Genomic DNA, 15,795 nt, shown 5'->3' with positions numbered 1-15,795 from the left:
ACTCACTCCTAGACTTCTGTCAGGTCGGGAATGATTACTTCCGTGCTTCTGCCAGTTCGGGCGTCATTGCCTCTGCTGGGGCAGAACCGTCACTGCTCTTTTTGTCGGAGCCGTCTCTGTAACTGGAGATGGCGGTGGCAGGTGACGGTGGCAGGTGGCCGTTGAAGTGCGGCCTTCAAGCGTTAGATCCTAAGTCAGTCAGGTGTGCCGCCCCTGGATACGGACTCCTTCGGTGTCAGGTACGGTGTGATTGTCCAGTTCAATGCTCTGGAGGCAAAGTGCTTGGAGCAGTGTGCGAGGCGAAGTCTTGAGTTTGGATAGGGGGGTGTCCCGAACTGCCATGAGACGGGCCAGTTCGGGTCACTGCTTTGTGTGGCTCGGGGCTAAAGGGAGAGTTCGGGCACCTCGTAGGGAGTTCGGGCTCTTAGTAGGGAGTTCGAGCTCTTAGTAGGGAGGTTGGGCTCCTTTTAGGGAGTTCGAACCCCTTGTAGGGAGTTCGGGCTCCCCTTAGGGAGTTGGTCTCCTCGAGGGGAGTTCGATCTACTGGTCTCTTCCCTTTGGTGTTTGCACCTTGGGTATGCTGCTTTAAGTGTCGAGCTACTTGTTTTTTGCCACGTGGCGTGATTGCGAGGTCGGGCCAAATTTTCCTTCATCAATTGCCCCCCACTCCTTGTGCTAAGGGTCTTGCCCTAGCGCGGGGAGTTCACAAGGTGTCAAGTAGATTTGCCCTGCACTTTGAATCTTGGTTCTAACAGCGCGAGGTGCGTTGTCAGGGTTCCTTGGGTTTCTTCGAGCGTCCATTAGGCGGGAAGCGCGCCAGCCTGCCTAAACGCTGATAGATGTGGCGGCGCGTGCTTTGTTTTGAAATTTCAAAAAAGCGTGCCACTTGGGAGGCACGATAGCGGGCTTCTTAGAAAATTAGAAAAAGACGTGCCGATGCCGCTTTTATTGAGGAGATGTGCGCTGGCGTTCCGTCAGTTTCGAAAAAATGTGCACCAGCGCTCTGTCAGTTTCAGAAAGACGTGTGCCAATCACGTCTCGGTCTCAGGGGATGTGTGGTCAGTGCGGCTGTAGGCCATCAGATTGGCTTTGATCTAAGCCGTCGCTTTTTGGTCACTGTGAGTATAAATAGCGGAGGGGACCCCAGTTGTTGTCACTTCTGTATCTCTCGAGCTCGTGTCCGAGTTTCAGCTCGCATCCAGTTCACGTCTAGGTTTTTTTTCAGTTCGCGTTCAAGGTGTTCTGCTCGTTCGAGCTCCTGTGGTCTACAGCCTTTTTCCGGGTAAGTACCTTCCTGGATCCCATCTCACTCCCCGATGTCTAGCTTGGATGGCTCAGATAGTCCTTTCAGCGGGTCTAATGCAGGTTCTACGAACCGAGTTGCATCCCCCGATAGCCCTAGCGAGTCGGAGGTAGAACTCGAGGAAGAGTTCGAACTCGTAGGCCGAGGCACTTCGGGTAGTTTGGCGTCCACCTCTCGTCGGGGTCGGATGTTAGACAAGTTTGGTCCTTCGACCATGACGCCTGAGGGGCTCCAATCCCTCATTACCTACTACAACTTGCCCAGGGAGTACGCTTATTTCATACCTTCGGGTAGCTTTCCTTGGGAATACGGTCTTGATGAGATCGTGATATTCCGGGAGCAGCTCGCCGCGGGGCTGCGGTTGCCTTTCCATCCCCTCCTTGTTGAAGTCTTGAACCACTTCGGCGTGACGGTCGGCCAACTTCACCCGAACTCTATTCGAAATTTGGTGGGGACAATCTCCTTATTTTGCGAAGAGAGCTTTCCATTGGACTTGGAGATTTTTTCTTCAATCTTGATGCTTAAGAAGCAAGCGGGTCCCCTCCCCGAGCGTAGGCGGGCATACTACCTGTCTCCTCGCCCGGGCTTTAAGCTTTTACATGAGCTCCCCAACAAGGTCCCAGCATGGAAGCGGGACTATTTCGGGGTGCGAAGTGTGCTGGGGTGGCCTTTTCAGACCGGGTGGGGGATGGCCGCTCCTGACTCCGAGGTCACGCTTGACAAAGAGACGGCGAAGGGCCCCCAGCAATGGGCGCGGCTTGGGCTGAAGTGTCAACAGTATCTGACGGAGGCCAAGCTCATTGCGGTCGGCCTGAGTTCGGCTAAGTTCTTTACTTAGAGATTCTGTCTTGCTGTCTTTCTTGCTTTTTATTGATGGTGAACTTCTTTTCGCAGGTGTGATGGATTCTCGAGGGACCCGGGGTGGGCAAGTGTTCCAAGGTAGGAAGAAGAGAAAGCGGGTTGCCAAGTGAACTCGCGCCGAGATTCCTCGGGATGCGGAGCCTGAGGTGCCGGACTATCAGCCAGAAGATCTGCCCAGGGAGCCCGAGATGGTTCCTCCAATGCAAGAGCCGACAGGGGGCCCTTATGCTGAGACTACCTACACAGGGGCTCCTACATACTCTGGTGCTCCTGATTACTCCGGGTCTGCTCATACGCTAGCTGGGCCCTCGGGCTCGGGGGCCTCGGGGTATTTCAGGAGTGTGTTGTCGCCGACCCATGCTCTTCAAAAGAGTAAGGAGGCTATTTTCCCCAAGGAGGTCGCGGTGTGGACTGATCTCCCTCTACATCAAGTGGCCTGTCGTGCTGTTACCCATGCCATGGTGGTAAGTGTTCTCCCTTTTTTAGAGCTCTTTGACTTTCGTTTTGTTGGTTCTTTTGATCACTCGGTTCCTTTTGGTAGGTGAATTCTTCTATTCATGCCTTGGCGGCTCAGGTGGAGAGGAGCTCGAGGCAGGCGCGAGCTGCCGAAGAGGCTCGTCGCGCTGCTGAGGAGAATGCTCGTGTTGCCGAAGAGACTGCTCGTTTTTCACGGATCAGGCAGGCGAGGTCTCAAAGAGATGCCGAGGCCATGGGAGTGGTGGTGAAGCACATGGCGAACTTGAGGCTGGATTTGCAGCATCAGGTCGAGTACCTTCAGGAGGACATCAGGGAGAGGACGCAGATCTTTTCTCAAGGTATCAAAGATGCCAAGAAGAAGGCTGTCGATGAGTACATTGCTTCGCCGGGCTTTGATGATCTGATGGTGGATTCATACAGGAGGGGTTTTAAACTAAGCCGGTGGATGATCCGGAATACGTACCCCGAGCTCGATATTAGTGCCATATCCACTTCGCGCATAACTCAGGAGATGGCCAATGCTGCTGACGGTGAGCCAGACTCCGAGGGCGAGGCGGGGCCTTCGAGTATTGTTGAAGTGCCTTCTGATAATGAAGAAATAGCTCCGGGCTTGTAATTTTTTTTATGTACTACCTTACTTTTGAAATGGAATGACTTTTGCTTAAGTGTTGGTTGTTCTTTCTCCCGAACTGAGCATATTTTCCGAACTAATCATACATCCGATCTGTTTCCTGTCCGGGCTGCCGCACTCGCGCGGCTTGTTTTGGTGGTGATTTTATCGACTTTTCTTGGCGGTCTATAGGTAGTATCGCTTTAGGTTGACGATGTTCCATGCTCGGGGTACTTGCTTTCCCTCTAAGGTTTCGAGCTCGTATGCCCCCCCGAGTGCTTTCTTTACTCTGTAGGGTCCTTCCCAATTTGGTCCGAGTTTTCCCATGTCGGGTTCGGGTACCATGATCTTACGGAGAACCAGGTCGCCGACGCGGAAGCTCCTCTTCTTTACTCTGGCGTTGTAGTACCGAGCTACCTTTTGCTGGTAGGCCGTAGTTTGGATGTGCACAAGGTCTCTTACCTCGTCCAGAAGGTCGAGGTTGGTGCGTAACTCGTCTTTGTTTGTCTGCTCGTCGTATGCTTCTAGTTGCAGCGTAGGTACTTCGATTTCTGCCGGGATTACCGCTTCGGTGCCGTAGGTGAGGTTCAAGGGGGTCTCTCCTGTGGCGGTTTTTTCCGTGGTTCAGTGAGCCCATAGAACACTTGGTAGCTCGTCCGCCCACAACCCTTTAGCTCGGTCTATTCGTGCTTTCAGTCCGCGAAGGATGGCTCTGTTCATTACTTCTGTTTGACCGTTTGCCTGCGGGTGAGCGACCGACGTGAAGTTCTGACGAATTCCCATACTTTGGCACCATTTTTGGAACTTGATATCCTCGAACTGTTTGCCGTTGTCGGAGATCAGTACCCGAGGTAGCCTGAACCGACATACTATGTTCTTCCAAAAGAAGTTCTGTATGTTTCGGGTTGTAACTGTTGCCAGAGGTTCAGATTCTATCTACTTTGTGAAGTAATCTACTGCCACCACTAGGAACTTTCTCCCACCTGTTGCTGGCGGGAATGGCCCCAGAAGGTCGATGCCCCATTGTGCAAAGGGCCATGGACTGGTGAGATACTTGAGGTCGGCAGTAGGCTGATGGTGGATATTGGCATGCTTCTAACACTTGTCGCATTTTTTGACGAGCTCGACGACTTCTGCCTTCATCGTTGGCCAGTAGTATCCTTGTCGAAGTGCCTTTTGAGCGAGGGCTCTACCCCCCAGGTGTCCGCCGTACAAGCCTTTATGAGTGCCGTGGAGTACGAGCTCGGCTTCGGCAGGTCGCAAGCAACGCAGGTAGGGGAGCGTATAGGATCGTTGGTACAACCGTTCGTCTATTATGACGTATTTGGCTGCCTGGCGCTGCACCCTCTTGGCTGCATTGCGGTCCGCAGGGAGGGTTCCATCTAGCAGGAAGCTCGCGAGTGGGTCGATCCAGCTCGGCTCTGCTTCAAAGACGGGAGCGACCTCTTCTGCCCCATCGAGAATGCTGGGCCGAGGTAAGTCCTCTATGTACACAGTTCTCATGGCGTTGTGACTCGTGCTGGCTAGCCAGGACAGGGCGTCGGCCTCAGTGTTCTCTGACCTCGGGATTTGCCTGATGAAGTGTGACTGGAAGTTGAGCAGAGCCTCCTTTACTTTTGCCAAGTATGCAATCATAGTGAGCTCGCGTGCTTCGTACTTGCTTGTAACTTGGTTGACTACGAGCTGGGAATCACTGCAGATAACTACGTGCTTTGCTCCGACCTTGTGTGCTAAGTTCAGCCCGACTATCAGTGCCTCGTACTCTGCCTCGTTGTTGGATGTTGCGAACTCAAAGCGTAGTGCGTATTCCAATTTTGTTCCGCTCGGGCCGCGTAGCACTATTCCAGCCCCACTGCCCTGTTGGTTTGAGGAGCCATCTATGTGAAGGTTCTAGGGCTCCTCATCCCAGTTCGCGTTTGGCCTAACCAGGAGAGATGCAACACTGGCTGCTACTTCACGGGGTTCAAACTCTATTGGCTTGAGAGCTCCGAGCTCACCCGAACTGGGGATCTCGGGCTCGACCGGCTCAGGGGCTTCGAGGCTAAACGTGCACTCGGCGATAAAATCTGCCAAGGCTTGGGCCTTAATAGCAGTTCTTGGCTTGTACTGGAGGTCGTACTCGCTGAGTTTGATGGCCCATTTCGTCAGTCGACCGGAAACCTGGGGTTTGAGTAAAACTTGCCTCAGAGGTTTGTCAGTCAGGACGATGATGGTGTGAGCCTGGAAGTACGGGCGGAGTTTCTGAGCTGCTATCACCAGTGCGTATGCTAGTTTTTCTATCTGCGGGTATCTTGTCTCTGCTCCCTGCAAAATTTTACTAACATAGTAGATGGGTCGCTGGACCCGGTCTGCTTCTTTTATTAGTACCGAACTGACCACCTCGTCGCTTGCCGAGAGGTACAGTTCTAAGACCTCACCCTCCTCGGGCCGGACTTAGGTTGGCACATTAGCGAGGTAACTTTTTAGCTCGTCAAACGCGAGCTGGCAATCTTGGGTCCATTCGAACCCTTTGCCTTTGATTGCTTTGAAGAAAGATAGGCAGCAATCTGCTGATTTGGACATGAAGCGGCTTAGAGCGGCTATGCGGCCGTTTAGCCTCTGAACTTCTTTTACTTTCCGGGGTGGTCTCATATTTAGGATGGCTATTATCTTGTCCGGGTTGGCCTCAATACCGCGCCGGTTGACAATGTACCCTAGGAATTTGCCCGAGGTGACGCCAAAGACACATTTGTTAGGGTTCAATTTCATGCTAAATTGACACAGGATTTGGAAGATAGAATCTAAGTCTTGTATTAATTCCTGTGAAAACTGTGTCTTGACGACCATGTCATCTACATAACATTCTATCTTCGTGCCAATCAAGGGCCGAAACAGCCTATTTACAAGTCTTTGGAAGGTCGCCCCGGCATTTTTTAATCCGAAGGGCATGACCTTGTAGCAGTACAGGCCGAACTCGGTTATGAAGCTGGTTTTTTCCTCATCGGACTGGTCCATCCTGATTTGGTTGTAGCCCGAGTAGGCCTCATGGAAGCTTAGCAACTCCTGTCCCGAGGTCGCGTCCACTAGGCGGTCAATTCTGGGGAGGGGGAAGCAATCTTTCGGGCAAGCTCAGTTCAGGTTGGTGTAGTCGACGCACATGCGCCACTTGTCGTTCGCCTTTTTTACCAGCACTGGGTTGCCCACCCAGCTTGGGTAATGGACTTCCCTTATGAAGTCTGCTGCGAGGAGCTTCTCGACCTCCTCGTCGATCGCCCTCCAGCGCTCTGGGGCTAAGTTGCGTTTCTTCTGTCTAACGGGTCTGACTATATGGTCAGTATTAAGTTTGTGAGTTATCAGGCCAGGGCTAATATCGGGCATGTCGGTCGCGGACTAGGCAAAAATATCTAAATTTTGAAGTAAAAAACTCACCGGTTCGGTTCGTAGGGGTTCCTTGACGGAAGCACCAATCTGTAGTGTGCGAGCTGGGTTCGTAGCTGAAGTCGGTACTGAGACCGTTTCCTCTGTGGGCGAAGCTCATTCCTCGCCTTGCTCCGCAGGTCGCTCTAGTTCAAGGTCATCGGCCACCTTGGTTTCTCCCTTCAGGGCGGCAACATAATATTTGCGGGACTCGAGCTGATCGCCCCACGCTACCCCACACCGAAGTCCGTAGGGAACTTCATGGCTAAATAGTAGGTAGAGACCACCGCCTGTAGGATATGAATGATTAGCTGCCCTATTATGGCATTGTATAGGGAGGGGGTCACGACCACCAGGAAATCATGGTTGAGTCTGACCGCACAAGGCCATCTGCCGACTTCCACAGGTACTGTTACTTTTCCGAGGGGCCTGACTTCCTCTCCATTGAAACCCACCAGAGGAGTGTTCGCGGGCTTCAGCTCGCTCCTCTGTAATTGTAGCTGGTCAAATGCTGATTTGAAGAGGATGTCCGCTGAGCTACTCGAATCTACGAGTACGCGTCTGACCTCGAAGTCGCTGATCCTTAGTTTAATGACAAGCGCGTCATCGTGGGGGTAGTGGACCCCTCGCGCGTTGTCTTTCGTGAAGAAGATTGGTTCTTCGGTCTTTGGTCTTTTTGGGGGGTTCCGTTCCTCGAGGTCCGCTTTACGAACTGATGTCCGGGCTGCTGCCGAGGTATACCCTGCTACCACCGAACCTCCCACAATTACATGGATGGTTCCCCAAACTGGCCTCTCTTCCGGAGGCTGTCGCTGCAACGGTTCGGCAGGTCTGCTGCTAGACTCGGGGGCTTTTTTTTCGTGCTCCCCTTGCCGACCTACCTTATTGTTATTATTGTTATGCTGTGCAAAATTTCTTAAGTATCCGCAACGGATGAGCCCCTCTATCTCGTCCCGGAGATTATTACACTGTTCGGTACTATGACCGTGGTCTCTATGGAAACTACAATACAAATTCTTATTTCTCTCGTTCGGATTTCCCTTTAGGCGAGGTGGCCACTTAACGTATGGGGCGTCCTTGATTGTCATTAAGATCTCAGTCCACTTCGCGTTTAACGGCATGTAATCCGTTCGAACTGCTAGGGGAGCTCGTAACGACTGGTTCGGCTTCGGCTCTCGGGCCGGGTTTTTTCTGTCGACTGGGTTGGAGGGTTCGCCTTCCCTCTTTCTTTTCTCATTCCCGCTTTCGGTTCGTTGGTTGATTTCTTCCTCTGTCCTCATGAACTTGTCCACGAGCTTGAGGAATTCGGCCACGGTTGCGGGCTGGTTATCTACCATGTGCCACTTGAACTCTTTGTGCGTTACTTCTCTCTTGGCTGTCGTGAGCTGCACCGTAGGGTCTAACCTCGGTATCTGTAAGCATGCTTCATTGAATCGCTTGATGTAGCCCCGGATGGATTCTCTTTCCCTCTGGACTACTCCGAAGATGCTTTCCTCTGTCCTGGGGCATCGTTTGCTGGTGACAATGTGTGCGGTGAAAACCTGCACGAACTGGGCCTAGCACTTTATCGACCCGGGGGCCAGGTTCCTGTACCAAGTGCGGGCTACCCCCCTGAAGGTGGTGGTGAAGGCCACGCACATGCACGATTCGCTGGCCCTGGCGAGGTGTATTTGGGACTGGAAAGCATCAACGTGGTTGTTGGGGTCGAAGGACCCGTCATACTTGTCCAAAGGTGGGAGCTTGAAATCTCTGGGCAAGGGGACCGCCAGGAGTTCTGATGCGAGGGGGGAAGGAACTGAGAGAATCGGGGCAGCTTCTACCTCGTCCGAGCTCGTCTCTTCTTTGCCTCTAAGCTCTGACAAGACACGGGTGGCAGTTCGATGACTTCGCCGGTGCCTTCGTTGTTGAGTGGGCCTGGTACTGGCATTGCTGGCCTCCGTGTTACCGAGCTCGGTGGGCCCGGAATGCTGGTAGTTTGCTGCCAGGGCGCCGAATCGGTTTTCCGTGAGCGGGAGCTCGGGCTTGGTGCGCCGAGGTGCCGATCTTGCGGGCGAGGTTCTCAACCCGCCTGCGAGTTGCGAGGCAGGGATGATTTTTCTCTCCCTTCGGCCTAGGGACGAGGCCTGGCTGTTAGGGGGGTTCTGGGGCTGGGAGGCCTTTCCTTGGTGGGGGCGTCCATCTTGCGGGGAGGCCTTAACCAGCCTCGGAGCAGGGTGCCAAGGTGGAAGTAGTGGTTGGTTCAGCGGCAGTTGGGGGAACTGCTGTTGATAGTGATACTAGGAGATGTTGTGCTGTACTTGGTGCTGATGAAGCTGGTGTTGCTGGAACTGTTGCATTTGAGCTTGCATTGCCCGCATGCACTGCATCAGGTTGTCCAACCGGTTTTGGCTGGCTGCCAGGGGGACGGCAGTTGGTTCAGTAAAGGTGGTCTCAATAGGGGGAGGAAAGGGGATGCTCGTGGCAGGAAGGTTTACGGGTGCCACTGCTTGTGCCGCATTCAAGCTGGGAATCCCATCCACCGAAAGGGGGATGGTGAACTGTCCAACGCACACCACGGGGACTTGAAGTTGTTCCTTGGTGGTGTTTGTCTCTGTGCCACGTCCAGCGTTGCTGGAAGAAGCCATGAGTGTTGGATTTTTTGAAGAAAAGAGGTTATGAGAGTTTGGAGGGAGGCTTTTTGAAGCGTTTTCCCACAGACGACACCAATTGATGATGCGCAATCTGGCCGGTCTTAGTTGTCAATGACCTTGCCTCTGAACTGAGTAGCAGGGAACCTGAAACGGAGGAGATGAGGAAGCTCCGGGGGGAACCCAGTGTAAAGGCTCCGAAGCTCAAGTTAGAATCCTTCAAAGGCAAGATAAAACAGATAGCGCAAAGTTTGCATACCTCCTCTTTAGGGGGGTGGAGAGCCTTTTATAACCACCTCTGCTGGGGCAGAACCGTCACTGCTCTTTTTGTCGGAGTCGTCTCTATAACTGGAGATGGCGGTGGTAGGTGGCCGTTGAAGTGCGGCCGTCAAGCATCAGATCCCAAGTCAGTCAGGTGCGCCGCCCCTGGATACGGACTCCTTCGGTGTCAGGTACGGTGTGATTTGTCCAGTTCAATGCTCTGGAGGCGAAGTGCTTGGAGCGGTGTGCGAGGCGAAGTGTTGAGTTCGGATAGGGGGGGTGTCCCGAACTGCCATGAGACGGGCCAGTTCGGGTCACTGCTTTGTGTGGCTCGGGGCCAAAGGGAGAGTTCGGGCTCCTCGTAGGGAGTTCGGGCTCTTAGTAGGGAGTTCGAGCTCTTAGTAGGGAGGTCGGGCTCCTTTTAGGGAGTTCGGGCCCCTTGTAGGGAGTTCGGGCTCCCCTTAGGGAGTTGGTCTCCTCGAGGAGAGTTCGGTCTACTGGTCTCTTCCCTTTGGTGTTTGCACCCTGAGTATGTTGCTTTAAGTGCCGAGCTACTTGTTTTTTGCCACGTGGCGTGATTGCGAGGTCGGGTTCCTTCATCAGGTGGGTATATGGGGTTACTTTCCCATCTCCCCAAAGAAAAAAATCCAATTTCCAATCCTATGAACTGGCTCTGTTTGTACCTTCTTTTTTACCCGAACTTAAATTTTCAAAAGAGAAATTCAGTTCTCTTTTGTGGAGTGCCCGCAGGATTAAAGGGGAGAAACACTTTGAACACGCTAGGTTACTTCTGTCATCCTCTCTGCTCTCATCAGAGAGGATGACAAAGGGGGATCTAGGGAGAGAGCATCGGGATTAAAGGGGAATAATAAACTTTAATCCTCTACGAAGGTTATTTCCCGCTCCTCTCCTGTGCTATTGTCACCTTGTTCTTCTTCGAAGACGATGGTTCAATAGGTAATGGGGATTTAGTTATAGTGATCATGATACACATGAAACTAGGAACTGGGAAGAGGTGCCAACGTTTGAGAAAAGATGGATGAGATTTAACGGAAGGGTAAAATTAACTTTTCATATTTTTTTGTTAGAATTTAACGGTAATAACCATTGTCTGGGGTAGTGTAAGATCATACTTAAACAATATAGGTACAGTTTGTCAATTAGCTAAATAATAGAGGTAGTTTAAGAAATTTGTCCATTTTGAAAATAGTTATGTATAATTATAATAACTCCGTTAGATATATTGGACAAATTTCTATATTAGCTTGGTGATTATGATTAATGACGATAGGTAAGTGCTAAACCAATTTAGATTTTTTATTTTTTCTTAATTAGCTATTTTAAATGTAGCTTATGTTGAAGTAAAAAACACTCTGACTTTCCCTCAAAAAAAAAGAACCTAGTCTAAATATACTTATATGTTGGTAAGTTAATTTATATATTGATTTGGTCCAGCTTAATAATAATTGGAGATAAAAAATAGCTTTGATATTAATAAAGACATTCCCAATGTTTTTAGTAAATATATTAATTCCATTTTTATTAATAGTAAATTAATGAATTGACTATCTTTGATTAATCTATTATTTATTTTGCTATTTTTATTAGGTAAAGTGTTTTTCTTTCCAGAGCAATGATATTAGAAATTGGATATTACCATGCATCACATGGGCCCAACTAGTTATATATAAATGTATAAATATGAATTATATTAATAAAATTATATAATTATATTCCACGTATAATATGTGTATATGTATGTATTAATTTATATTTTAATTCAGTTTTTAATTTTTTTATTTGTAAAAAAGTTAAGAATTGTGATTTGAGGTCAATTCACCACTATCATCGTAAAATATTTTAAGTCTAGTGATGAGTGACCCATTGCACCAGGCCGATTGAAATGTTGTTACGAATGATCAACTGATGAGTGATGACTGAGTAACTAGTTGCCGAATTTCTAGGAATAGGGATGGAAATTTTTACCCTATTCGGTGGGTACCTGCCCCTACCCTCTTAAACAGGGTGGATTAACTTTTTTGCTTGTAGAATGGACTTTGGGGCGGGGATTTTTGAGATTCGACAACCCATACGAGTACGGGTAGGGCATAGTATTAGGCTAAATCTGACCCTCCCTGACCTGCATATTGTTGAAAAACATATAAACTTTATGTTAGGTCTTAAATTTAATAATATTTTAAAATTTACATAAAGGATAATTGATAATTATGTATGTTCTTACATGCCTTAATCAAATAATTGGAAAACTTGTTGCTTGCTTTTGTTATTTTTCTTATGGGAAAAGTCTTGATCAATACCCTGTACTTTGGTTCAAGTGACAATTTGGTCCCCAAACTTTAAAATGCGATAATCTAGTACCTAAACTTTCAAAATGTGACAATCTAGTACTTGTCATTAAACAATCCATTAATCAGCCGTTAAGTGACATTTGAAAAGTCAAAATGCCCTTTGAGTGCCATCTAATTCTTTTTATCAACTATCCAAACGTTGACAAAAAACTGAACAGTTCCAAATCTTAGCCTCTTCTATTAAAAAAAGTTGGTGACTGTTTAGAAGAATCTATGATTTGAAATTGTTCAATTTTTTGCCAATGTTTAGATGGCATTCAAAGGGTATTTTTGACTTTTCAAATGTCACTTAATGGCTGATTAACGGACTTGTTAACGGCAGATACTGGATTGTCACATTTTGAATGTTTGGGTACTGGATTATCACACTTTCAAAGGTTGGACACTGAATTGTCACATTTTAAAGTTCGGGGACCAAATTGTCACCCAAGCCAAAGTACAGGGTACTGGTCGAAAATTTTCCCCTTTTCTTATTTATTGCTTGTATATGACGAAAAATAAAAGAAAATTAGATGCAAATTCTAAACCCAACCTGTCCCTACCTTTGAATGTGAGGAAAGTAGGGTCAGGGAGGATTTTGCGTTTTCATGTATGAATAGGGTTTAGATTCTTAAAATTCAATCCGCTACTGATTTTGAGACAGGTACATATTAAAAGGTCTAGGGAGACAAATAAAATTTAGAATTTACAAAACCCTCATCAAACCCACTCAGTTGCTATCCCTATCTGGGAGATTAGATACAACCAGTTAAAATTGGACCATTACAATAAATTGTTGATTTGATCCGTTAAAAGAAGAAAGGAAAAAAAATAAAGAAAAACTGATTTCAGTAGCAAAAATTAAGTGGGCTGTCATGGGTCTAGCAGAGCCAACAGATCCCAACCGAACAAACCCAATCACATACGCTGTGGCACGTCTGGGTCTGCATTATGTGTTCCAATTATTAATGGAGACGGGCTTTTTTTTATCAATTGAAAATCCCCATCAATTTTGATAAATGCCAACCGATTGATTACCACTTTTACGATACTAATCGAGTAATAAGTTTTTCCGATATGATACTTGAACCGTACCCACATGTATTAATAAACATAAAATCGAAGAGCAAATTAGCTGAATTCGGTACCTGTTTGTGGGACCAATCATTTTGCTCCACAGTCAGTATCAAATTCAGCTAATCCACGGTTAGTAACATCAAACCATCCAAACTGGGTCCCATTTTATTTTTCTTTTTTGGAATGATTTGGGGCACTTCTTACTTTTGACATTCTGTGCACATACCTTGTTTGCAATCATGCAGTGGGCTTGGGTTAGGGTTTGGCCATTGAAAATTAACAAATTGCCGACCCAACACGATCCAAGTTGCACCTCTAGACTATAGGGCTGGTATGGATCTCCAAAAGGTTGAAACAAGGTTAACTTATGAGGAAACAAGGTCTTGTTTGATTAAATGCTGTAGTACCCGGTGAATATGTAGAAAAAATTCAAAGAAATTCACCTGCCATTAAGTGATAAGGAAGACTTGATAGTGTAGGGTACCAGCCCAAACGGTTTATAACTTTTTAAGCTAAGAAAATAGACTGAGCCAAACCTGGTGAAATTAATAAACTGCTCTTGAAAGATCTTGTGTGCCGAGAAGATAAAAAAAAAAAAATCTTTCTTTGGCTTCTCATCCAAAACAAGATTTCAGAGAGGAAAAACGTAGTGGAAAGTGGAAAGGGCTAACAAAATGTCAGTAGCAATACGAATGGATCAAGATCAGTCAACTAATTGCTGACCCAGGCTCGGATCTAATTGATTGGTGGGCCAAGGTTCTCGAATTAAAAGATTTACATAAAAAGATTATATTTATTGGTTCTTGGAAAGAGTTTCTATTGCTATTCTGGTTTCAATGTAAAAAAAAAAAAAAAAAAAACTTGAAGAACAAATCCTTTGTCCCATAGGAAATAGTGGCAAAAGCTGAGTGCTATACCAAAGAGTATATTGAGGCTAACCAGTCTTCTACTGTTGGGAAAGGGGGTCATTGAAACTTGGAGGAGAAATTTTGAGGCATGTCTGAAAACACTGTCTTTAGAACGTTATTTGCCCCCACTCAGTTTCACTGAGTTTATTGTTGGGTTACAGGCAAATCCGTTCCTAGGATACAATAGAGTCTTGGGCGAGAATCTACAACTAGCAAAGTTGAAGAGTCTTTGAATAAACCATATGTGAGACTATAACAGACCGGATTGAGAGAGTGAGAAAAAGTGATTTTCAAAAATGTTGTATGTGTGCAAAAGCTTGATTTGTGCTCATTAAATAATCTCTAAAGAGTTACGAATGTGTTGGTTCAAAAAAGGCTCTTTGAAAAAATTGTGACTGTTAAAAGGTATTTAACAGTTAGTGACTATTAACTTTGATATGTGCCTCTTGATCACACCCAATTGGATCATGGTCATTGATCACATCAACAATAAGAGAAAAGTTATTTTTTAAAACAAGTGTGCAGATGTAATTTCTCATGTAATTGACCAATCAAACCCATTGGATTTAATCTCTAATGAGATTAAAATCCAACACCTACAAACCACAATTTGCCTAATCTTGATTGGGAGGGATCCGATGAAACCCACTACACCATGGCTCAATAAAGATCAACTTTGATGTGTTCGCTAGGAAATTACATACAACAACACAGTGGCAGAGATTAGGGCCGCATTTGATACCCATAAAATAGCCATGTAGACAAACAACTCATCCATTATTACAGAAGGAGACTTGATGGTAGTTGTGAATATCCTTCAAAGGAGGTGCATTGGGCGTGCCTCTCCCTCTTCAAAGATTGCAACTGGATAGCTCAAAGCCTGGCACAGAAAGGATCTCTCACAAGTCACAATCACGAGATTGACTTCCATCAAGGCAAACCTGTGCCCACACTGTTCTAACAGCCTTTTGCAACCTTGAATTGGGAATATCTCCCCATGAAATAAAGTATATAAGTATAGAGATATTCTTAATGCAAGGCAATAAAGGTTGCTCGAATGGGCTTTGCCCTGATTGAAGCCGAACTCCACAATCACACTTATAGGGAAGGAAACTACGTTGCATACTAGCTAGCAAACAAAGGCCAAGTTCGCAAGGATAGTTTCTCTCATCATGGTCCGTAAGATTTTAATGATCTAGTTCCACTTGAGTAGACATGTAATGTGGGTCGTCCCGTGCTGGCAAGGCATAGATTGAAGGCAGACCGGATGCCATTTGTGTCATGTCATGTTTGGGCAGCATGGTCCCAAACATGACACGACATGGCTTGTGACCCAGTTCCTAGCTGTGCCAAGCCATGATAGGTCAGGATTGGGTTGGGCCTATTTTTTTTTTTTCTTTTCAAGTCTTCCTAAATTAAGAAAAAAATAAAAAAATGTATAATAGCAGAAAATTAACATGAATAATAGGCAATAAGTTGGAAAATTTTGTGAATTTTTTTTATTTCATTTCAAATTTAATGTGTACAAAAAATAAAAAATATAGTGAAAAAAATAATATAATAGAGTTAAATTACTAAAATGATAAAATTGAAGATAAAAATTACAATGGGATTGGATTATTTGAAAATATTACAAATAATTCTCAAATAAAATAGAAAATAAAAAAAAAATTACAAGAATAGAAAAAAATATTGGATTCAACACTTTTTCATGTTTCACTTCCATCATCTACACCTGGTGAACTATTCTAGTTAAGGTGTCATATCTTCCTTTGTCTTATAACCTATCTTCTGCATCTAGCTAATCCTTCAAGGAGATGCACATCTCCAAAGATTTACTATTCTAGTTAGTTCTCTTTTCGTTCAAAACCTGATTAACTATAAGAAAACAAGACTACGATGCAACTATTGACATCAGAGGGATTAG

The sequence above is a fragment of the Nelumbo nucifera genome, chromosome 4 (genome assembly GCF_055504915.1).
Source record: "Nelumbo nucifera cultivar China Antique chromosome 4, China Antique-T2T, whole genome shotgun sequence".
NCBI classification, from domain to species: domain Eukaryota; kingdom Viridiplantae; phylum Streptophyta; class Magnoliopsida; order Proteales; family Nelumbonaceae; genus Nelumbo; species Nelumbo nucifera.
Note: the sequence above shows the minus strand (reverse complement) of the source record.